At 42.4% G+C, this 25,311-nt stretch overlaps 1 protein-coding gene across 1 annotated transcript in view; it reads left to right on the top strand.

Moving 5' to 3' along the window:
- The first annotated feature begins 6,222 nt into the window (after positions 1-6,222).
- The window catches only part of CD96 (CD96 molecule), a 46,129-nt gene continuing 27,040 nt past the window's right edge, over positions 6,223-25,311 (top strand). Inside the window, exons 1-3 of the mRNA XM_083819340.1 lie at positions 6,223-15,271; positions 22,089-22,247; positions 24,065-24,096. The gene's annotated coding sequence lies outside the window, so the exon portion shown is untranslated. The remainder of the gene's footprint in view (positions 15,272-22,088; positions 22,248-24,064; positions 24,097-25,311) is intronic.

The raw sequence follows: 25,311 nt of genomic DNA, 5'->3' as shown, positions 1-25,311 counted from the left end.
AGAGCACATTGTTTCATATGCTTACACACATTCGTATCTGGGGAATGCATCCAGCATGCAAGTGCATTAGATTTGGATGCCCATAATGCCCACCACAGGTATTCAGTGCTGTAGGGTTATCAGACAAGTATCCTAGGGACTGAGTTAAAAATACAATGATTACACACAGAAATAGAAATGGTAGATGGTAGTTAATGGGCAAGTGTGTTGCATCATTGCATCTTTTGCTGTAGTGAGCTAGTTTGTTGAATCTTTGAAAGCCTTTGGAAATCCTTAGAAGTAAGAATAACTATTCATTTCCACTGAATTTTACTTCACTGTCTTTCTGCCAAGTATTTAATAGTGGGGAGTACTCAGAAAGCATCAAGTAAATTAAAAAAAATAAAAGAGTATATGGAGGGGCACGTATACAAATAATTCTGTATTTGAGAAATCCTTTTTCAGATCATAGAATCATAGAATATCCTGAGTTGGAAGGGACCCATAAGGATCATCAAGTCCAACTCCTGGCACCGCACAGGTCTACCCAAAATTTTAGACCATGTGACTAAGTGCACAGTCCACTCGCTTCTTAAATTCAGACAGGCTTGGTGCAGTGACTACTTCACTGGGGAGCCTGTTCCAGTGTGCAACCACCCTGTCAGTGAAGAACCTCTTCCTGATGTCCAGCCTAAACTTCCCCTGCCTCAGCTTAACCCCGTTCCCGCGGGTCCTGTCACTGGTGATAACGGAGAATAGGTCACCTGCCTCTCCACTTCCCCTTGTGAGGAAGTTGTAGACTGCGATGAGGTCCCCCTCAGCCTCCTCTTCTCCAGGTTGAACAGGACTGGAGAAAAAAAAAAAGAGATGATTTTTTTCAATTTGATTAACAGTAATCACCAAATAACTGTTTCATTTTTGTTTTCCATTTTATCTTGCTCAGTTAAACTTCACCATAATCAATAAGCCAGCTCTCATAGCTCTCACCAAGAGATGTAACATCGGTAATTATTAGCTTCATCTCCATGGAAACAAAATCATTTTAGGAATCTTGAAGTTCATTTTAGGGTTAAAAAAGGTAACAGTATTCTGCTATCTGGTATCGTTTTGTTCCATGTCAGTTATTAAAGAATTAGGAAAGCATGGACTGTCTTTGAAAGGAGTTATTGTGTGGGTGTATAGACAAGAAGTTGATTATGAAGATCTGATGCCTAATATTTAGCAGCTGGTTCAATGTCAGAGATGGATGTTAGGTGATAGAGATATTATTTATAAGTTTATAATAATAGGAAAGAGTGACATTCCAGGAAAGTTTCCATTTGTGATTTTGTCATTACCTTGTTGATGGTGACTTGCTGTTGAATATGATTTATCACATGTAGATATCGAAGATAGGCTATGAAATAGAGTACCCTTTTGTGAAATTCTGGTTCAACAAACCTGTTACTTTACATTTCTCAATTCTGTTTTATTATAAAGCTGTGGTGCTGCTTTCACAATTAGCTCAACTTGTATGACTCATAAAATACTCTGTTCAGCATAAGTCTCATAACCATATGTAGTCTTTATCTGAGCCAGCAAAGAATCCAACCAGATGAGCACAGTATGTACGATCCTGTTGTATGCAGTTATAGATATTGAGAGATTGTTTGCTTTAAAAAAGGAAAGGAAAGGAAAGGAAAGGAAAGGAAAGGAAAGGAAAGGAAAGGAAAGGAAAGGAAAGGAAAGGAAAGGAAAGGAAAGGAAAGGAAAGGAAAGGAAAGGAAAGGAAAGGAAAGGAAAGGAAAGGAAAGGAAAGGAAAGGAAAGGAAAGGAAAGGAAAGGAAAGGAAAGGAAAGGAAAGGAAAGGAAAGGAAAGGAAAGGAAAGGAAAGGAAAGGAAAGGAAAAGATAGGACACCACCAACACCCCATCTTATTGGAACCCTTGTGTACAGGTAGTGGGTGTGTGGGGACTCAGATCTCTTGAACAAGATGGTTGTATACAGCCTGGGTGGCAATGGATCTCTTCATTGCAAGGGCCTTTGTATCAGCATTGTTTCAGGTGAGACTCCCCAGACTGCTGTTCTGCTGAATTATTCCTTCACTTCTTCCTGAATTCTTCCTACAATTCTTCAGCATATGCCTGATCCATTTTCATCGATTATTTTAAACTGCATACAAAGACAGCAGCCATTTCTGCATCTGCAGAAATGATTTCTACTATTTCTAGTTGTGCCACCTGTGCAGAATTTGGGAATTCTGCATAGGAACCACCTGGGAAGTCACTGACACTGAGACAACCAGATCCCACACCTAGGATGCTCTTCCACATACGAAAGCATACAGATTGCCCCATCCGCAGACTCGACATATCTGGAGGAATCTCTAACATTGTCCAAAATTCCCTCCTGAGTAGCTCCTGCAAAATATAGTCACGTGTGTTGTGATGGTAACTAGGTATTCAGTCAACACCATGCCTTCAATCCAATCTTTTTGATATCAGTCCGTTGCTTCTTCTATAGAAACTAAACAGGGTGTCCTGGTTCCAGTTAGGACAGAGTTAAGTAGCTCATAGTAGCTGGTAGGGTGCTATGTTTTGGATTAGGATGAGAAGAACGCTGATAACATGCTGATGTTTTAATTGTTGCAGAGCAGTGCTTACACCAGGCCAAGGACTTTTCGGCTTCTCGCTCTGTCCTGCCAGCGAGCAGGCTGGGGGTGCAGCAGGAGCTGGGAGGGGACAGACCCAGGACAGCTGACCCAAACTGGCCAAAGGGGTATTCCATACCATCTGACGTCATGCTAAACAATATATAGGGGTGGCTGGCCGGGGTGGGGGGGCCGGCTGCTCGGGGATAGGCTGGGCATCGGTCAGCGGGTGGTGAGCAATTGCATTGCGCATCACTTGTTTTCTTACACATTATTATTGTTAATAATATTATCATTATCACTATTATTATTATTATTATTGTTATTATTATATTCCTTATATTCCTTATATTATTATATTCCTGTCTTAATAAACTGTCTTTATCTCAACTCACCGGCTTCACTTTCCCGTTTCTCTCCCCCATCCCAGAGAGGGAGGGGGGAGGCTGAGCGAACGGCTGTGTGGTGTTCAGCTGCCAGCCGGGTTAAACCACAACACAGGGATATGCTAAAATGTTGGCAGCCAAGGAATTAAGGGCATGAGTGCACTGGATACGCATGCAGGCACAGCCCTGATAACCAACTGCACCACAATTATAATTATAGAACAAACTTGATCTTCCTCATCATATCTCACAAAGGAATAAAATGCAATAGCTCTTGCCACATGTAACAGTAATTTACAAGGTGTATTTCTATACTTGCTGCTGCCTCAGGAAGTGATAGTCTTGCCTCTGAGCTTACACATCAGAAATTCCCTAATTTCTGTCATCACTAGCTAAAATTAGCCATTTACATCATCAAACTGAAGCTCAGCATATCCACACGCAAAGCGTTGTTGCCTGCTCAAAGTACTGCCTCTGTATATTGTGCAGACAGTTCCTTCTTAAACTGGGGGTTGAATTTCAATAGGTACTAAATAAAAGCAGCAATATTTTCCAGGATATTGGCTTGTAAACTTAACACGAGCTACTTCGCCTTTCATTTTTTTTTGTTACTTATGACACTTATAACATACTTCTGTATCATTAGTACTTGTTTACAATGTTTGAGTTAGTGAATAAAAAGAAATTTAATAGAGTTTTTTCTGGTACAAAGACAGCAGAAGAAATTATTGGAACTGTCTTGACAGCTAAAGCATCCAAACTTAAGATGCTTCTTAAAATGTTAGTAATCATCCAGTATTTTTGATCTGCAGCTTCATGTGGCAGAGGAATAAAAAGCCAAACTAAGGTTAAAGCAGCCTTTGGCAAACATAAATGAATGTGTAGAAGCCACACAATTCAAATTGACATTTTCTGCAAACAAAGGCAACTCTACGCTGTTCAATAATTGAAAAATCCCTGTGGCATGAACATACATAATGATGGGCAGCAAAAATACTTCATCTTCCTTGCAGTGCTTGTTGTGGGTTTCATGACTGGAGCTTGCTGAATTATTCATTGCAAACAGTTCTTATTGTGGATGTGTCTCATTTTTGCATTCAGAATTCAAGAGATGTTGTGGCTCAGTCAAAAGAGGCTGCGATAGGATACTCACTGGGTCATCTTCAGCACCCAGATACGTAGCGCTGAGATGAGAGAATCAGAATGTCCCTTTGAAGAATCACAAATGAAGCTTTTAAAAATTCTGTTCTTCCTCGTATTTTCCTTGTATTTAGTCAGTAGTTAATCAAGCACATGGGTGTCATATGAATATATTTTTTAATTCTATGTGCTACTCAGCTTGCTATTCATTGCTCCCTAGTCTCATACCACATCTGGATATGCATCTCTGTTCATGCATCTTTACACATGTTTAGTGACGCAAACCCAGAAAGAGGGACTGAATGCAACCTGTGAAGCTTCACAGTCACAGTGTTTTCCCAGCTCACCTGTTAACCAATTCAAGACTTTCTTTGATAATCTGAAAGACAGACAAGTATTTCTAGCAAGCGTACTGAAATTTCGTTTCAGATAACCATTTACTGCTATGGCTGCTCAATCCAGTCACTGAATTTTGTTTAAGCAGACCACAAACCATTTTACTCAGGTCACCAGCCTTGGAGCTGTTTCTTGTGGCAAAGGAAAAGCCATAGGAACATAACTGTAAAAGTACAGTGTTTCACTGAGCATCAATCAAGTTTAATGGTGATCCCAGTCACCTGCTGCACAGTTAGCCTCTAAAGTGATGAATCATCCAAAAATCTAGTTTCTCATGACTTCCCTCATCTTTAATCAGATACAACTAGACTGTGACCATTTCATCTGTGGATAGTACATGCAGTTAGTGAGCCTTATTAGATGGATTTCAGGGGGGTGTTTCTTACTTTTGGTCGTGGTACCAGTAAAGGGCTCAAATTTATTCAATTCTTTCATCTTATTTTTTAAAGAAATGGGCTACAAAGGCTAGATTCTTGTTTTACATAGTGCTGTAATTTGTAAGCCAAGCACTTGGACTGGTCATGACTAGAGAGAAAAGTCTCCCCACTGGTTTTTAATTCTTAATAGTTCTTGTGTGTAACTAGTATTTTGCTTTGTTTTCTTATTAAAACCTTTTTGAAAAGGTGTGAGAGCATTCACTATTAAGCTTTACCAGTCTTTTTCTGCAGCACGTTTCTTTTAAATTAAAAATGCATATTTTCTTTGGCACATTATTGAAAGCAGAATTTTTTAAATACATGATAGAGTGTCTTGAGAACTACATGATAAATTACAACAATCTACAATACACTTGAATTTCCAGAAGACTTTTTATGTTATTCTCATACAGATTCAAGGAAGGAAAGTTTCTTGAAATTCTATGGAGGTGAGGAAGGAGAATTTTGCATTTCTCGCAGTACTTTTTTAGAATTTAGTAAGTCTTTTGAGAATTGTTTTGTATCATAAGCAACAAAATTTGGTAGTTAAGAAGGTGAAAGAAAGGTAAGCACTAATAAATTTACCTGCTATAAATTTGAATTACAACTATAAAAAATGACTTATTTTCTCTAGGGATAGAGAAGAACATGCACCAGAAAGAAGTCCCCAATCTCAGGTATCTGTTTTTAAGATCTAAATGTTAAAATATGTCCCTTCCAGGTTGTATATTCCCTGATGCTTCACATATAATTTTCTGTGCTCAGTATTATCGTGCGCTAAGTATGCTGTGTCATGTTATTTTCCTTGAGCCAAAAATCACAGAGAGCTGCTCACGAACACATTTATCAATGAAGCTGACAAGTACAAAATGTAAGGATTCAAAAGAGAAAATCAAATCAAGGATAAGAAGGGGAAATAGATTTCAAAACTTGGGAAGCAAAAGAAAAGCTATTTTTTGTCATCAAAAGTTAGAAAAAGATTCATAAGAAGATCCAAATGAATGTTTGAACAGTCCAAGTAATTTAAAGATGACCAAAGTACTTGAGAAATTCAGCTTTTAGTATAATCTGGAAAAGGAAAATAGTGGTACTACTGAAATGTTAAAGTTCAGTACGTGAAAAAGGACATTACCATTCACCACTTTAAGCTCTAGCTTCTTTTATTTTTAAAAATGTTCTAAATGGATAGTTTTCTTTATGAGAATCAAAACTTATTTTTTCTTCCCCAGTCCCACTCCCCCACCCCCCACCCCCACTCCCCCCCTTGTTAGTGAGCTGGGTGAACTGGGGAATTTTTGTTTTCCAGACTTTGTTAGCTAGGAAATAGATGGGCTTACCCAGCCTTGGCTCGGACATCTCATAGACCAAATTGAAATGGTAGAGCAAACCTGTATCTCTTGCTTGTGGTGGGTACACCCTGCCACTGCGAGGAGAACCACCAGGCCACAGCTATCCCCCCCAGATTCTTCTCCCCAACATATTTTTGGTTTCCTCACCTCACCATCCCTGCAGCTCCCTGAGTCATAAACGTACACCATGACTGAGGGATTTGCGGTGGCTGCTTGCCAGTGCTGGAGCAGCACTGCTCTCAGAGCAGCTTATTCCTGAGGTTTTCTTGTCTTGGGAATTTCTCCTCTTGGCATCCAGCTCTCAGATGTTTGGGGGCTTTCACTGCCCTTGGAGCATCACTGCAGCCAAAGGCCAGTGTGGAGGGGAGGCCCTGGCACCACTTCCTGCAGTCAAACAACATGAAAAATCAGCAGGACACAACGCACACAAACATCAGGAGCCGACAGAGGGACCTGGTACCTGAAAACAGTAATGTGGTGCCCTGCTGCATCAATCAGTCCCCCACATACCTCCTAAATCTTTTGCTCAATGACAAGAAATCAAAGGCAAATAAGCAAGGAGTGTAGTCTGTGTACACTTGTGAGCGTAACAGCTGAAGTCACCTCATAGGAGACCGTAAATCCAATTGCCTGCTATGTTTAAAAGAGCAAAAATAGTAAGGTCCATTTGAAATAGCACTGTGTGCCAATACCAATGACTCTATATCTGTCAGGAATGGCTTTTGAACACCATAAATCAATCCAATCCTTCTTGCTAGAAGGAGAGGAGGTTTGGACAGAGGATGTGAAGAGAGCCCAAGCTGCAATAACTCATACGGGCACCTGCCTTGCATGGGTGGAACATTTCCAGCAAGAAATATTAGGATAGTAGAGTCACTATCTAGGTTTCTTGGTGAAAAAGGGATCTTAAAGATTTTTTTGTATTATTATTATTTTTTTTTTTTCCCCGTGAAGCAGTATAAGAGAGAACCTGCATCTAGCACTGCAAATGGTCCAGTTTAAAGGCATGTGTTCATTTTCAATCCTTCACTTGATGCTTTTGAGAGATAAGGTTAATCGCTATGGAGAGGGAATACTCCTCTCCTCTCACCACCAGCTCTGCTCCAAACAAGAAACACGAATAAGGAGCGAAGGACACAGTTTTCTTCACCTTCACCTTGCATTGTGTGTCAGTACTGTTTCTAGGCACCAAAGGTACTAATTTCCATCTAATCTATCCTTGCCTTTTGCTGAGAAGCAGAATGCATTGGAAGCTGTGATTGCAGAGCCCAAGGTGAGGGCAACCATGCAGGAGGCTGCCAGGTCCAGATGCTGGGCTGAGGAATCTGAATCTCTTAAAAGAGTGCCAGTTGAAGCCATGGAATAAAAGCCAATAAATCAGTTGGCTTTTCGACCATGTAGTAAAACCTTCACGCAGTAAATCCAGGTTTTGGTGCGGTAGAATGCTACATTTTGGAAAATGGGAGTTGTAATATACAAGGCCAATTGGGAAGTAAATTAAAGCGATAACCTTTCAGTGACTTATATTTGGCCGGTGTGAAATAAGTTTTTTTGGAGACAAATGCATCCTTTATAGAAAGGGACACATTATTGAATTCTCATTGTACAGGAAATGCTATTGATCCTTGTGAGCACTCCGAGAGAGATGTCATGAACTGAGAAGGGCCCCGAGATGTTATTTACTCTCTGACCAATTTGCAGGAGTGGTTCATTCAGGGATAGCATACAGGCACGTTATTGCTTTTCTGCTTTTTACACTGTGCTTTCTTGTGGGGTAAATGAAAAATTCTTTACCTCAAAGCTGTCAGTCTAATGACCCTCACCAGAACTGATGCAGCTTTTATGGAAAATAAGATTTTGTTAAATTGTGCCACAAGGAAAAGGGAAAAATAAAGGCGAAAATATGTTTTTTAAATGATGCCTTCAGAGGCATAAATATAGCATGTAGCATTTCTAAAGAAGGGGAGAAATAAATAAAAGTATGTGATTTTTTTTCTGACAGTAGGATTAAGACACCTGATTAAGTTTGTGCAAGAGACAGTTACAAATTTTTTGAGTGAAAACTTGATTGTTTTGTTTAAACAAATGCTATTAAAAAATCTTTACTGGCAATGTCTCCAAAATGGACATTTTGATTGGTTTTTCCCTGATTAGGGGAACATTGAACTTCAGGAAAGTGGCTGGAGCTGCAGCTTTCTTACTGTAGGAGAACCTAAGCTATATGGGACATGTTCGGGTCAGCTGTTGAATTTTAACCATTGCTCAGATTTTTTTACTTATCAATGAGTGCTATTTCAAGATTTAAAATTCTGACTTTTTGCCACAGCCTGCTTTTATTAACCACTTGTGCTTTGTAAGGAACTATGAGTCTACTTTAAGGCTATGAAGCAGAAGCTGATAGTAATAAGCAGGTTTTACACAGCTCTACAATTTAAATTTCATAAATATAAAGCATATACAGAATAAGAAAATGAAGGTGACACCTTTATTTTTCCAGTACTATTGCAAATAAAATGATTGTTTATCAATAAATACACAAAGTACTTTAAAAGTGCATTATAAACAGCAGGAGCTGAATGAATTTCAATTATGAAGACCAGCAATATTGTGCCATCCATTATATAAATCAAACCTAGGTACAGGCCTGTAAGCTTTTGCTGCTTCACTGATTTTTATTGCCATACAAAATGATAACTCAAAACCATATAGAACAAGGCAAATTAAGAATCTATTGGGGGGAAAATGCAATTGGAAATGAACATTCTGCTGGAAGCTGCATTCACAAGCCAAATGCCTTCTGTGATTTTATCTTCCATGCACAATGTGATGGTTTTCCTGTGCATATATGGTTAAATTAATTTTCCCTTATCAGCATAAAAATGTAGCTGGCCAAAATAGATTAGAACTGCATAATATGTTGGATCACATTTTATTTAGGTGGAGAAGAAGAAAATATTTATTTCAGACTAGGCTGGTATTGAGCAGAATAAATGATTGAGCTCAAACAAAGAGATCGTGCTTCTCGGGTTTTTTCTTTTGTTGCATGAACAAAATGATCTGTAAATTCATGACAAGATGATGATTTTCTCAGCTGCAGAACAGTGAAAAGAAAATAAAGAGGTTTGTCTGTGGTCAGACAGAAACTTCTGATCCTGTGGGAGTCCAGTCTTTGAAAAATTATTAGCTCTTTGCAGATTCAGTTTCTTGGGTTTCAGTCATTTTCTGTGCAGTTTGAGGCTAAGGTGGGTAGAGGTGGTCCATGTCTTGCAGGACTGTCCAGTAAAAGAACTCATCTTCTAAATGGTTCCAAAATGCCCATGTCTGCTAATAAAACCCGCCTTGCCCCGCAGAAGACAAAGAGTTGACTTCAAACCAGACAGGTTAAGTTTTACCATTATCCTACCATTTCCTGGTAAGAATATATTTCCTTTTTTAGCAGAAGCTTCAGTTCACCCCGTGACTGTTCAGAGCAAGTGGTGGCAGGGCCGAGCACGTCCCTCTGCTAGGCATGCACAGCTGCCCCCTGGAATGCATGAAATGCGAGGCCATTTTGTTGTGAGTTAGAAAAAGCAGTAAAATGAGATATTTTTGGTTTGTTGTGGTTGTTGTTGTTGTTGTTGTTTCCCTTTTATTCTGTTATATTAGTTCTCCTTGTGATATGTGTTTCTTGGAGTTGGTTAGTTTTTTCTTTTCTTTTTTCTTTTCCTTTTTTTTAACCACAATGCTGGGGACAATTATTCAGCCTCCAGCTGTTTTTTATGAAAACTTTTGAAGAAGATATCTAGTGTGTGCCTTAACTGTGTATTTCAATGACACAAAAAAATAATAATAAAAAAAAAATCCTCAAACAAGACATGCAAATATATGCAGCAAAAAGAGATTTATTTTGATGGTTACTTCTAGTTTCAGCCATGTGGATGTTTTTTTAATCCAAAATTCAAACATTATTGGATCAAACCGGTGATCAGTTAAGATGATTTAATTGCCTACTTTCACTTTAATTGTTTATTTTTGATGTCCAGTATTTCACTGTACCTCTTCAATACACCAGATTTAATTCATACTTGTTTCTACTTGGGGTTTAAGGAGACAATTCTTCGTGAGTTGTGCTGTACATTTTGGGCAATGTGCCCTTCTAATGGGCAGGACTTGCTCTCTCTAAACCCTGTGTGGTGGAAACCTACCAACATCTGGCTGCACTGCACAAGTCCCTTGGAGGCTGATGGCACCATCCATCTGTGCCTGAGGTTCCCGTGGACCTGAAGGGAAATCTCATCTGTCCGGCATGCCTGGGAGCTAACCGGGGTGGAAGTTCATGGTACCTCACTGGGTTGGAAAAGAACTTCTTTAAGCTGCATTTAGTAAGACAGATTTATCCTGAAAATGCCTTGAATAATTCCTCTGTTACTTTACAGAAGTTCCTTATGCTGAAAGTTTTGGAGTACTGTGCATGGACAGAGCCTCCTGATGAAGTACACATCATGTATATATGTGAATGGAGCACAGATGCATTTTGTCTGAATGTTCCAAAGCCATCTCTGTGCAAGACCAGCAAAACAGTATTAAGATGTCTGTGCTGTCATGAAAAGATCGATGTTGGTATTAATGGAGATGAATGTTAAATGGATTAATTAAGTAAAACTATACCTTCAGAGTGTGGGGTTTTGTTGAAAGCACAGAAGGAGCAGATAACCACTTCTCCAGAAATTATTAGACTATTTATTAAACAACAGGAGAAGTTGGCTTAATAAAATACATAAGCTGAGAATAAGGAAACTGAGGTTTGCCTGCTGTAATTATATTTCTAGAAGTTTAAAGTACTGTAATGAAAAGTGTTCATAGCTTTACACTGTGTACCAGAGGTCTTCTGCTCTCAAGAGCGTGCCTGATTCTTGCTAGCTTTTTCCAACTATATCAGCTATCCTTGTGAAAGATATTCCCTTTTCTCTGAGATCTGTAGACCACCTTGTTTCTAAGGAACAGGTGTACATCTCATTTGGGCAACCAGATGACATGAGAGATGTTGAAATTAAACATAAATATTAATAATTCTCCAAGTTTCACACAATTTTACCACTAATTACAATATCTTTGGCTAAATTTAGTAAACTAAAGCAGGCTGAAATAATTGTCAATATAAATTATTCAGTTTGTTAAACAAAACATATGTTTAAACAGGCAACACCTACAGTTTAATGCAATAAGAATTTTAAAGGTCTGTTTCAATGCATAGTACCAATATATTTGGGAGGAAAAATAAGGAATATTCTTTCAGAATAAGACTCTTCAAGGCACCAAATATTTTGTATATACAAGCAGAGTTCATCTCACAAATGAATTCATGAAAAGAAAAATGTCCCCCCTCCCTCCATACCCCTCAGATGGAGAGGAGAAACGGCACCCATTGTGGTAAAAACATTCCTTGGGAAAAACTGTGGCTGTCTATGTTGAAGGAAATGAAAAACCATTAAAAGGATAATAGAATAAAAGTGCAATGAGATGTTCAGAGAATCCATCAATAAAAGGATGGCAAGCAATTGCTAAAGACAGCCCTTTCTAAATGTAGTTTTATTGCCAGAGGATGGAAAATTGAGAGAGAATTTGCAAACAATTGAATTTATGGTAATGGCTTATAAGCATATTGTACCACCAAAGCAAAGCACAGCACAAATATAAAAGACAAAATACACCCATGTCCCATGGAAACCCTTGTGTTTTGCCTATTATCTCTTGGTACTGGAAAATGTAATATTCTGATATTAAAATCAAATACATTGCAAAATGCATTAGCAGTCATTGATGCGGATGACATTCTGCTCTTCGCCTGCTTTAAGGTGAATTGCTGGACTAAAAGCGATTGCAGAGGTGAGTGCCAAGGAACTTGGTCCTGTGTGCTCAGGGCGGCTTTGTTTCTTGCCTTTGGTGACTTCTGGGCAGCCTAATGCTCTTTCCTTGGTGGTTTATGGGTAAAGTACCTAGGGATAATTCAAGTCAATTTGAATTTTAAGCCTGTTTAAAATGCATTGTTGCTAGGTCTGCAGAGCTAGCAGAGGTGACTGCTAAATGACAGGTGGGAAGAAAATAACCGATGGGCTCAGAGATGGGACCTGCCAGAAACCTGATAAAACAGAAAGGGGAAGGGCAACTTCTGCTGCAGGACAGGCAGACATACCTGCTTTGGACAAAGGTCCACACAAAGGATGATGGTGCAAAAAGCCTGTGGCTGAAAAGCCACAAGGATCAGGGAACCTTAAGCTTAGAGACAGTCTGTGCTCAGCCGGCAGGTCGGTCTTGAGGAAGGGATGGGGAAGGCTCTTCTGCAAGATGTGTTTTGATTTTTTGTGTCTGTGAAGAAACTGCTGGCCTGATTTCCAAGAGGTTATTTATGGGTGCTTTTGCTTTATTTTTTACCCCATCTCCCCAGCTCACAGTGTCAGCAGCCTGCTGCAGCAGCCATGCCTCCCCTGAGGCCTGTGGGATGTGGGGTGTCCCTGCTCCTGCCCCATTGCTGCTGCTGCCCCCTAACACTGATCCTATCGCAGTGCTGCTGCCTGAGGCAGGGAGCCAGCCCACCTGCGAAAGCAGTGTAGGATTATTTTTTCATGTTGTTTCATTTTCTAACACACAGTCCCTGCTACTGCCAAGCTGAGCCTGTGAGGGTATGCTGCTGGGATTGGAAAGGGCATTTGGTTCAAGCCTTTTTTCCCTTTCTTTAACAGACCTTACTGAGCATATATCCACCAGTGCGAGTTGTTTCAAGACAGACATGAGGCTTGCAGTGGCACATGGCTGCCAGCCTGTGTCACCATGAGTTCTTGTTGTGCTTTGCTTTCAGATGGGTGCTCCTCCTCTGGTGACATGACACCATCCCAGAGGGCTTGAAATTTTGGGGAGTCTCTATGGATAGGGCAGTGGGCACTCATGGGGTTACCTATCTATCTTGCTGCTGCTTCCTGGCATGAGAGTCTGGTGATAATTAGAATCATAGAAACACTGAATATCCTGAGCTGGAAGGGACCCACAAGGGTCACTGAGTCCAACTTCTGGCTCCACACAGGACTACCCAAATATCAGACCGTATGTCTGAGAGCATTGTCCAAAAGCTTCTTGAACTCCCTCAGGCTCGGTGCTGTGACCACTGCCCTGGGGAGCCTGTCCCAGTGCCCGACCACCTCTGGGTGCAGAACCTTTCCCTAACCCCCAGCCTGACCCTCCCCTGTCCCAGCTCCATGCCGTTCCCTCGGGTCCTGTCGCTGTCCCCAGAGAGCAGAGCTCAGCGCCTGCCCCTCCGCTCCCCTCGTGAGGGAGCTGCAGGCCGCCATGAGGCCTCCCCTCAGCCTGCTCTGCTCTGGGCTGAACAAAACAAGGGGCCTCAGCCACTCCTCAGACATCTTCCCCTCTAGATATCTGACCATTTTGTAGCCCTCCTTTGGACACTAATAGTTTATTGTCTTTTTTATATTGTGGCAGCCCAAACTGCACTTGGTGCTTGAAGTGAGACCACACCAGTGCAGAGTACAGCAAGTCATCACTTCCCTTGACAGGCCATCATTTCTCTGCAAAGCACCGAGGGCATGGAGGTTTTGCCAGATTTATGTTCTGTAGATTTTGGTTTGAGAACAGGGCTTGATAATAGGATGAATGGTAATAAAATAACTCAGCTTGGTTTGTGTCATTCAGGAGCATCTGGACTTCCTCAGGTGGGCTTAGAGAAAGCTGAGCTGAAGTCCAGCTAGGCTGATTTTGCTGTAAGCTGTATGCAAAGAAGGAACTTTTAAACAAGCTTCCCATGCTAAAATATCCTAGCTTGGAGGAACTGGAAAGCAAAACCATCTTTGTAAGGAACCAAGAATAATAATTAAAAATCCAGTTTCTATGAATTACTCCTCAGGCCTCCTCAGTGAATGCCAAGGATGGAAGATGGAGAGTTTTGAAAATGGTAGGAGGTTGCTATACAGTAATGAGCAGCGAGGCACTGACTGGCTCTTAAAACAATATAGGACAAGGTGAGCACGGAAGAATTAATTGGAGAAACAAACATAAAGCCAGGCAACCCGTCTCAGCCTATCCCCAGCTCAGAGAGTGTCACCAGCATGAACAGAACTGCTGGAGCAGCCAGCTGATGGCCCTGCTGGGGTGCTGGGACAAGCTACAGCCAGACAAAATACCTCTTAGCCAAGCCTCTATTTTAAATACAAAAACTTCAGTGTTAATGACTTGGGCTGCAGCAGAGTGTTGTGTCCCTTTTGCTGAAAATGTTTGCTAAAAATCTAATTAACATACATTTCAGTGTTGCTATTATTAATGACTCTACCTGTCCTGAAGTAAAATATTTCTGATTTATGTGTGTTTTGTTTGTTTGTTTATTTATTTATTAAATATATTTTTATTTATTTATTTGTTTATTTCACTTGAAGAATAGCAATCGCTAAACCTCTGGAGAACCTGCAAATGAAAGAGAAACAGCAATATGGGCTTTGTTGAAAGATTTTACCCTATCATTCCAAGAAGCACAGTTGTCTTAGAAGCAAACAAGGATTTAAGCACCTTTGAGACATTTGCTTTTAATTGTGGAGAAATGGCATCAGGAGCTGCAAAAAAGTTTAACCCCCAGAAACACTCACCTTGCCCATTAGCACCTTGTTTAGGTGCTGATTAGAAACAGGAGGGCTGGAGGGGTGCCAAGGGGCATGCTGAGCCACGCAGGTTCAGTTTATGCTGGCCTTAAGATATCTATGGGGCCTTCAAAGAGTTTATTTCTTTGAGAAAATGTTTACAGTGTGGTAACATGATGTTACAGGCAGTATATGTTTTAACCTTAGCTGAGGGTAAAAGTTCAAACATGACTTTGAAGATAAAGCTGGGGAGGAATTTGTGGGGACATTGAGGGCTAGGATGGAAGCTGGACATGATGCTTGGGGTCATGTTGTTTCCCCCATCGTCATATTAGACATCCCAGGAGTTTGATGCAGCCCTGTAAGTATAACAGAGATTATGGGAAGCCAGGGGGAGGAATTTTGGTTTTAGTTCAAGATCTTTTCTGTACCACTAGAGGTCTTGTGATAAAATACATACGTGTAGAGAAATAGCAAAAACAAAACAAACAAAAAAAAAAAAACCACATTTTGCTAGGTTACTTCTTATCTTAGGAAAAAAAAAAATGGGTGGCCCTGACTACATTTTCTGGAAAGAGCTACAGTGGAAGCTATCATAGATAAAGTGTTAGATCTGTGCCGCCTGTCTACTTGTGAATTCTTCAAACTTTGTTTGTCAGAAAGCTGGACTTTCCCAGCACCAATATGCAGCCACGCCTGCTGCTTTCTTGCCAGCAGCCTCCTCTCCCACTGGTCACCACCAGCACAGCGGTGCTTTGATGAGCCCTGCCAAGGCTGTCCAGTGTAAATCACCAGCTAGCGATAATGAGTGTTCAGCAGGCTGTCCTTGCCCCTTCAGCCTCCTCCTGTTCCCCAGCCAGGAATCCTAATTTACTAAGCTGTCTTTAAGCACAAACATGTTTCAGTACTGTATTTGTCACCCCCAACTCACTTCATTCAAGTAGAATGGCTGAAAAATAGCAAATGTAGCGTTGCACTTGGTGTAGAAATTCCTCTCTGAAGACTGGACTTAACTTGTCCTTTTATATAAATTAAAAATGTTCTTTACAGAGGGAGCTATGCATTTCCTTGTCAATCACTGCCTTCTGCCAAGTGCTCAGCTTTCATTCTCTTCACCATCAGCTGTCTTCAATTTATTCTGTTTAAATTGAGATGCTGTAATTGGGCTTCTACAAGTCTGCACAGCCTTGTGTTAAAGCACCCCAAGTGTCTTATCCAGTCTTCGATTACTCCTCTGATGGACTACAGGCATCCTGCCTTTTAATTTATTAGGCAGCTTCTTATCTCAGTTGTAGTCTTAAGAAACTCCATCATTTCAGTTGCACAGCTCCAATAATTAGGCTTCCTGCTTTTCTGGTGGTCTGGGTAGTGCTACCTTAGCCTATATAAAGAAAGCGGAAGAAAGAGTTGTGTGAAAGAAGAAAATGTTATTACTGGTAGCAGACATCAGTGTAAGATGGGCATTCTAGTCATGTGCATCAGATGCCAAATCCTGCAAAGCTGGGGGTGCTGAGCAGACAAAAAAAAAAAAAAAAAAAAGGTGCTAAATCAGGGCCAGAGACTGAAAAGATGAATGAAGTGAGATAGATTACCTTTTCCCAAAAAAATGCTTACTGTATTTTTCCATTGTCAAGTTGTACCAATTACTTTTTCACTGGGAAAAGGAGCTTGATTTGGCATTAGAGATGCACATATAAATCTTCATCATATGACAACATGTGCAGAACAGGTTGCCAAAGTACAAATAATCTGATTTTCACCTGCAATAATACCTAAAGTTAGAATAAGATTCAGCATTTATAAATGCTATTTATGCCCTAGATAAGAGAGTCTGACTTGAATGCATTTGGAGGCGCTGCAAACTAGAGATGCTTTAATCGTGTATTTGCACTGGTGGTCACACAGAGCAGCAACAACTATTTTTCTAGAATGAATGCAAGTATCGCTTTCGGTCCTCAGCAGTCATCACTCCTGGCCAGTCACGTACTGCACTGGTTGCTGACAAGACTTCTTCCTTTGCTAGAGAGCATCAGGGCATCTCCAGCCACTTCCCAGCTGTTTGTCAGGCTGCACCAAGTGCACTGGCCACCAGAGCGTGGGGAGGGAGCCAGTCCCACCTGCTAGCCATTCACAGGGAAGCAATTTGGAGCTCTTTTCATGGAGTAGTGCTGTATCTGGTGTGAAGTGACACTATAGGTCCTATGGGAGCCTGACAAAAGGTTAAGTCAGACCCTTGCCTGGCATCATTTTAATTACTCACCAGAACAGTGCAGGGCGGTGCCTGCCAAGGTTACTGCTTGTTTGGCCCCACGTCGACGTTGTTCAGACAGGAAGAAGTTGTAATAAATTACCGCTGAGCAGAGAACGTGGCTATAATGCTGTGTCACAGAGTGGAGAGGGTTACAGCTCATTTCAGCCTTTCTGGGTCACAGCTCAGCTTCCTTCCTTTGAACTACTGTAGGGGAATTCTACCTACAGGCGATGTTAAGGGCTTTTTTCTCCTGCCTTTCACAGAGCCCTGAATGCCTCCGTTTTTCAAGTAGAGAGGTTGATCCCATAGCTCAGGTGAGGAAGTTGCCTCACGGCCGTGGCACATAACAGTAGGAGAAACTGGCCTTTACGTGCTGGGCCTGAGACCCACAAAGAATGATTTGCATACTTAGTTTCCATCCTCTTGACAAGTAACTGGTTTCCGCAGTAAGATGTGATGCATTTCTCCGATTATAGCCACCACCATTTTAAGACTAAGTCCTGAAAAGGTCCGGAAGGAGATGGGGAGTTGAGTTGTTAAAAATGCAACGAGGTTTTATGGAAGGGCTTTCTGAGGATGATGAGCATGTTGACAGAAAAAAACTATATCAGGGCTAAGTTGTCAGAGCAATTTCAGACCAAGTTTTTGGTGCCTGCTTTCCAGCAGCAAAAAAAAATAATTGTGTAACTATAAGCTTTTCAGGCCCAGAAAACAATTCACTTAAAATGAACTGAGAGTTATGGGGTTGAGGCTTAGAGCAAGTAGGCACAAAATGCTTCCTTAGACTGGCTCTTTGTGCAAAAGGTGGGGGCTGTGACTGCTTGTTGAATATCCTTGCTTGAGAGACCATTTGTCTGTGAAATGTGGTATTAGAGGTACCACGCTTCTCCCTGCTCCAAACTGAGAGCATTAGTGGTGATGTGCGAAGTAGGACCTGTGACAAACCTTCTCCTGTGGTTGCAGCTTGTCCCTGGCACCCCAGTGGGCAGGACAGCAGCCCCCTACCTTCACCTGTCTCTGGGTTTATAGCTTTACACATGAGATTAATGAGATCTGACATTAAAAAAAAAAAAAAAAGGCAAAAAAAAAAAGCATACTGACCATCTTTGTTATTAATTGACTTAATGAGGATCTAACCACCTCTAGCCCATCCCGGAGAAGTTAATTGAAGGGGTTGTGTTTATAATCTGCTCTGAGAGCCCTAATCTTCTGTTCCAGTGCTGCCAAGCCACGGATTGATTGATTGATTTTGGTCTCTTGGAGCAAAATAACAACCTCCTGAGACAGACTTGGCAGTTTCCCAAACACAAAGTACATGGCATGAGGAACAAGGAAAAAAATATATAGTCTTCTTCATGGTGCTTGAATATGGGTTGCTAGACCCTTCTTCCTGGAAAATGCAAAACAAAAAGATCTTGAGCTCTTAGGCACGCTCCAGAACCTAAGAAAGAGTTGTTTGTGGTACTGTTGCTGTCAGCAGGGAACTCGTCTGTCCGTACAGATGATGGCTGGTGAAAGTTTTTCTGAGAATTGGCGTGGGGGTGTTAAACCACCAAACAAAACAGGAGGTCATCTCTGTCTTCAAAGAGCTGGTGGGAGACATGGTCTTACAGAGGTAACTCTACACCTGGGGAGCTCCTTGCTAGGAGAACCACCTGTCTACGTGAGCTACTGCTGTTCTAATTGTTATCTTCTACATAACAATTTTAAGTATAAGATAGCTAATGTACTTGCTTTGTTCAGTATTGCCCATGGTTCATTTTGAAATGGCAGATTGCTTCCCTAAAATGAAAATAAATAAATAGATAAATAAACACTACTTATTTCCTGGGGTCAATGAGTGTACAATGTAGGCGGTGATCCCATAAATCTAGGCATGTACTTTTTGTGATCAGGAACAGTGGGCAGCTCTCCCTGGGATGTAATTTAATACATTTATTGTACTAAGTGTTTTCAAACACAGGCTGCATCCACGTTGGTATAACTAAGCATTTATTCTGGGCAAACAGACCACATCCATAAACAGTTTCTTTCCCTTTTTATTTCATATGCAGGTTAATAAGTCTCTTTGCTGTTCAAACCACTGAACTATATACGAATTTTCTTTGAACTTAGATTTCTTTTATCATCCACCTTAACCTCTTCTGCTTCCTGGGAATTAGATCCAGTGCAAAGCAGGAAGGCTGCGAGGGAAGTCCAATATCTGAGGGTGATATGAGATTACAGCCCAAATCTAATAAGGGCAGATTAGTTTTATTTCCCATTTAGCCAGGAGCGTCACTAGTAGAGCAAGATATTAAATCAGACTTCTAAAATTGTACCTGTGCTCTGAGCAGCTGGCCAGCTGCTCCGCTCCTCAGCCCCAATACTTTCTCTTGCATCCTGAAAGACCAGAGCCAAGACTTTGCAGAAACACTGCAAGCCAAACAGGTCTCTGGAGTATTCAGTTAAATCACTGAAATGAGCCTGAAATGATTCTGAGCCAGCACTCATACACACAAATCACTTCTGAACTTGGTAGGTTCTTTTTCGGTGCCTTGTTTTTGTTCAGTTTTGTGCAACTCTGTGGCGGGCTTTTTTTTTTCCTCCTTGATGAGCTCTTTGCCATGCAGCCACATCTGTTAGAGAAACACACCATGTGAGACAGTGCAATTTGGAAGGGAGAAGGGATGACTGGTGATGGCTGCGGCTGCCTTCGTTTGCATGATGCTTGCTGCTCCGGCTGCTATGCCGCCAAGCAGGGCGCAGGGCGGGGAAGTGTCCTCTGGAGAGTCTGATTCACAATGAGCCAACTTGCTCTGCTTCTGTAATGAGGGAGTTTTTCCTGATTTGCAATTAAAATGTCAAATACCGTTAGAGGTATTTGATTTGTGCTCAGTCACAGCGCAACTCTCCAGCTTACTGACTTTCCTTAAGTCTTGCAAGACTCTGCTTTTTATAATCCAATTACAGTAGCAGGCTGAAATTAATTTACTGAACCATTGATTTTCCGAGAGGCAGAAGGTGTCTTCAGCCTTTTGGGAGACAAGGCTTGCGGAACAAAAGCAGCTTCCCCTGTTGCACAGTGGTACTCTTTTTGGGAGATGTGCTCTGGAAGCGTCCAGGTGCCACCCATCATCTCGGTCACTGCCCTTAAACCTTCTGAGCTGCTGCGTGTTCAGCTCAAAAATGGAGGCAATCATGCAAAATAGAATTTAACTGCTCTGGTAGAGGTCTCGGATGATTTCATTGCCATCAGCAATGCTGTTAAACCCAGCCAGTCGTGCAGCAGTCAGTGCACAGCCTCGTGTCGGAGGAGGAAGAGCAGCATCCAGCCACAGGGTGCAAGCACGGCGGGAGGCCAGGAGCACGCTCCTGGGAGAGGGAGAGGGGTACAGGAGGTGACTGCCAACCTGCTCCTGCTTCACCATCACACCTCCAGGCCTGGTGGCAGTTGGGAATGATTTTCATGGCATGATTCTCCCTTCCTCCTTTGCTTTGGACAGCAAACCTTTGATTCATGACTCCTTTAAACCACCACAAGTTGGACATGGTGTATTATTGGAAACAGGTGAAGCAGTACAGATCCTTTCTGGTATTGTTTCAGGAGGTGACAGACTCAGCCAGAAGCTGAGCATTTATATCATATGGGTAATGAAATACAAATACCCATACAAACTAACCAAACAAGCAAACAGGAGTTAGAAATCTCTGATCATTTTAGTGGTGGTAGAGACTTTAGGAACTTATACTGAGACGAGTGTTATCTGTTGAAAACTATCTTATTTCCTCTTCCTTTGCTTCAGCTACTTGGCCAAGGAGTGCCCTGGGAGGAGATTGGTGTGCAGCGCACGTTGCTGCACTAACAAGTCCTCGCGGGCTCCTTAGGGCAGGCTCACATTATGCCTCTGAGCACGGAGCGAACCAAGAGGATCCACATCTGAAGTAGCTAAATGTTGCTGTGATGATGGCCTGGAAAATATCATTATGAAAAAATACCCCAGAAGTTTCCCATTCTCATTTTCAGCTTCTAGCTATTCGCGTGCTAGATTCAACCCATTTAACTGCAGGCTGTTAACCCCGTTGACATGCTTAAATTGAGGAATGCACCTGCCCCATGCTGCCTTTGTATAAGGTGCACTCACCTCCGAATTGCCTTCTTTCCCTCTTTCCAGGGCCCGGGTGAGGCCTCCTGCCCCACGGTGCTCTGAGCTAAAGCACCCCAGGAGTCCAAGCTCGGGCTCCACTGTGGTGCAGCCCCTTCTCTGCAGCCCCGACATGAAAAACGATCTCTGCTTCTTTCATTTGTGCCATTTCCAAAGAGATATAGAGTTGGGCTGTGGTGGACAATTTAATTGATGACGGATGTGACAGGAGAGATGTCACTTCTCTGTGTTTGTTTCTGACAACGTGATAGCCTGAAAGGTATTTATAGGGCTACAAAGCTACTTGTGTGCAAACAAATGCATTAACGTCTCAGGCTTTCGTAGTATTCTATCAAAAAAATCCAGGTTATGGTTCTCAATGTCACTGTAATCTGGCCTTTTATTGCTGTAAATTATTATTTATTTTTTTGTGTGTAATGAAAAGGCAGCTCCTTCCCTCAGATTGTCACCTCTACTGTATCTGAACTTAACTTTCGCACCTTTAATCTTTTCTGTTTGATGTATTTCTTCAGTGGTGAATTCTAACCAGGCTGCTGTGTTTAGCTTTGGCGAGGCGGCTGTGGGTCTGCGAGATGGTATTTGCATACAATAGCATGGAGGAATTTAAATTAATCTGGGAACAAAATCCAGCAGAAGCAGTCTGCAAAATATAATGAGGTGTGTACCCCCTCCAGGTCCACAGCACTTCTTGTTTCTGCGTGAGTGGTCTGTTCTTTGTCTAAATAACTCCCTCTTTCACGCAGACCCGAAGGTAAAGTTTACAGAAGCCCTTTCTCATGCAGGGTCCTATTGTCTCTTGCTGGCAAGAGACAAACTGCTGCTCCAAACACCATCTCTGAAGGTCCTGCCAGAGCGACCAGGAGACGACAGCCCTTCTGGGAGGCATCGCGGAAAGCTCAGGCTTGTATTCTGACATGAGCAGATATTTTCCAGCACTGGTAGTAGGTTACCCTTGCCTAACAAACGCCTTTCTAAAGCTATGGGTGCTGTTACATTTTGTTACACAGCTATCCACCTATTTAGGTTAATTTTCTTACAGAATTGTGAGGATGAGATATACAAGTGAAAAACCTTAGCAGATGCTGTGCAAAATGGGGGGAAAACACGGTTTGTCCTGTAGCTGGAAAAGAGAAAGCAACTAAAGAAAGCAGGGCTGGTCTCACATGTGCCTTGCATGTCATTTTAAAAATAATGACTCCATACAGTCTTTAATTTTTTGGGCATCTGGCTGGCTACCACACAGTGGTTTTTAATTGGTGAATAGCTGTTGAGTCAACGTGCTTTGTATTTGTTTTGTTTTGCTGGTTGGCTCTGTTGTTATTTTTTCTTATATACTCTTTTTCCAGTAAGTTGTGCTTTGCACAATGCAATTTTCAGCAGTTTAGAGTGGCTGACCATCATTGATCAGTAAAAGGGCATTAAATGGTAGAGGACCACAGGGATCTGTGGCTGGAATGAGAGAGAAGGTGAGGGAGCTTGTTGTCTCCAATTTACTCCCAAACTTACCCTCGTTTTCTCTGAAATGTGAACTAGGCCTACTAGTTAGAAACGCTGGTGCCCATTTTTGCAGTCCCTTTCTTATATCCAGGTATTGGTCACAGAAATAGAGAGCCGGAGGAGCGCACCCAGAGGAGCTCAGCCCAAGAAAAGAGTTCCCTATGATTTCCCCCAAAAGGCACCTTATTGCTTTATCTGAAAGGCTCTGTAAACACCAGTCATAAAGAGATTTTTTTTTCCCGTGGACAGCAAGCAGCGAGGATTTAAGGGCTGTATTCTTTGCCTATCCATTCATTTTGACTCACAGCCTTGAGTGAGGCCATACAAAAGCAAGTTCCCAGCTGATGCAGGGAAGAAAGCAACAGTTACTGGCAGGATGAGCAAGAGGCGTAATTAAAGAGCCATTGCCTGGTTGGATCTGGCCCTGAAATGTCTACAGGATGCCGTGGCAAATGACACGTTCATAGAGAGGCGTGCCTGCAATCCTGCTGCACCCGGCGCCTGGAGAGGCAGAGGATGCACCCCCCGCCGCCAGCACGGACCACAGTGGTGCAGGCATGCAGACAGGCTGGGCTGGGCTGGTTTGCTTTCCCCTCTCTGAGCTGTCAGGCAGAAGGGATGAACAGTCTGACCAAGTCTTGAAACTTTAGGCTGGAAAAATCCCTACTGAGGAGGTGTTTGTGTTTGCCATGCCGCTTAAACGCCCCGGCTGGAAGTAGGGCTGCGTTATGTCAGATACAGCATGCAGACGGCAGGGAGGAGGAGGAGGAGAGGAAGAAGGAAACAGCGAGAAACCCCCTCTCCTCTTCTCCCCTCCATGTAGAGGGGACAGTGCATCATGCAGGCAAGAGGCACAAGAGTCTGGGGTGGGAAGGGGGCACCGAAGAAGTCCTCGGTGCCACGTGGAAACCGCCTGCCAGCTGCAGTCACCGGCATGGTGTTCAAAGAGGCCCCAAAACCAAAACGCAATGACAAAGAGGGAGCTTTTGTGCGAAGCGTCAGGTGAAGCTGGGAGGTTAGCTGGCTCTTTAATGAAATTCCAGCTTCAAAGCCTCTGCTTCTTTTTCACTGGGGAGCAACACTTTCTTTAAGCAATGTTTAGAGGACACTAGTCTGCAAGGGTAATCATCCTCGCCTCTGGCAGGAATAGCTCGCACACTAGCATTTCTGAAAAGGCTCTCTTTGTGAATAATTGAATTTGTCTCTGGAGTTCAAGATTTCTCTTTCCGTGGGACTAACTGCAGCTCTGCTTCTTCCTTAGGTGCAGCTTACCGCAATTGAGGCAGAAGAAAGGTATTGCAGTTGAGGTTTTTGTGAACTTGATGCATAATAGAGGTGATTGCCGTGGAAAGAGACATATGTAGCATTTAAATGCCTCCGCCAGTGGTGAACAGATCTGCAGAAAATAATTAGAGGACCCCCCACTGTCACCCCCCGCCACCCAAAGGAAAAAAACTTGATGCTGTATGAGGCAGCAGAGGCGTCCTTGAGCAGCGGGCAGAGCTGCCAGGCACTGCACCCAGGGGTCCCCCGCTGCTGCCTCCCCCTGGGGAGCTGGCACCGACGTGGACCAGCCAGGTCCAGCCCAACAGAAAATGCTGTAGAACACAGATCACCTACCAAGGTGTGCCTCCTACCCAGGCAGAGCTTCGCTCACAATAATTTGCTTTGCTGTGAGTGGGACCTCGTGGCCTGCCGACGAAAAAATCCATGGGGATGGGAGGCGTCCTTCGTTTCTTTCTTTCCTTGCTAAGCTCGGCAGCTATGCTGGGTGGCTGCCTTCAGCCAGCCCCGTGTGACATGGCAGCAGTGTATTTTCAGGATATCATTTAAGGGAAGGGGGAACAAATTAAAAGGGCAAGACATAGTGAGCTAGTAACACAAAGAAGCTGCTCAGGGATTTCTGTGGCTATTGAATATACCACGTGGCACTTGAGCTGCCTTGTAGAACTGTGGTGCATGTTTCAGATCAATAAAAGGGCCATCTGAAATTTGTTTTCCCTGAAAGTTACACAAAATGGCACAAATCTTGCATGAACTGATGAGCAGGAGAAGATAAGGTAACTCCACTCATGGCTGCAAGTCCAAATTCTAGATTCAAGTCCAATTTGCTTGGAGTCTAGCCTCTGAAAATAATATCTGGGTTCTTTGTGGTCTCTTATCTGAACTGGAAACCAGAACATATACCTTTAACATTTTTATTCCTTTTTGTGGCTGCAAATACAATGGCTTTGAATATTCTGCTCATCCTCAACTTCGGGACTTCACGGGCATGCATTTCTCTGTCATGCTTCTGCATAACAAGCTGAGATTTCATCCCCAGATAGTATTCCCCTAGCAGTAAGCCAGGCATCCAGCACGTTTTCCACAACCACTTTTAATGCATGTTCTCAGATAGGGGAATAAAACAAATGCAAACAGAAGAGTGCAGCAGCATCTGTCCCCCAAGACACGTGCCTGGAAGCCTCTCGGTGTCCTGGCCAGCTCTAGCAGCTCTTCCAGCTGGAG

The sequence above is a fragment of the Anser anser genome (assembly GCF_964211835.1).
Source record: "Anser anser genome assembly, chromosome: 1".
Taxonomy (NCBI): domain Eukaryota; kingdom Metazoa; phylum Chordata; class Aves; order Anseriformes; family Anatidae; genus Anser; species Anser anser.
Note: the sequence above shows the minus strand (reverse complement) of the source record. Positions and strands in the feature narration are given on the sequence as shown.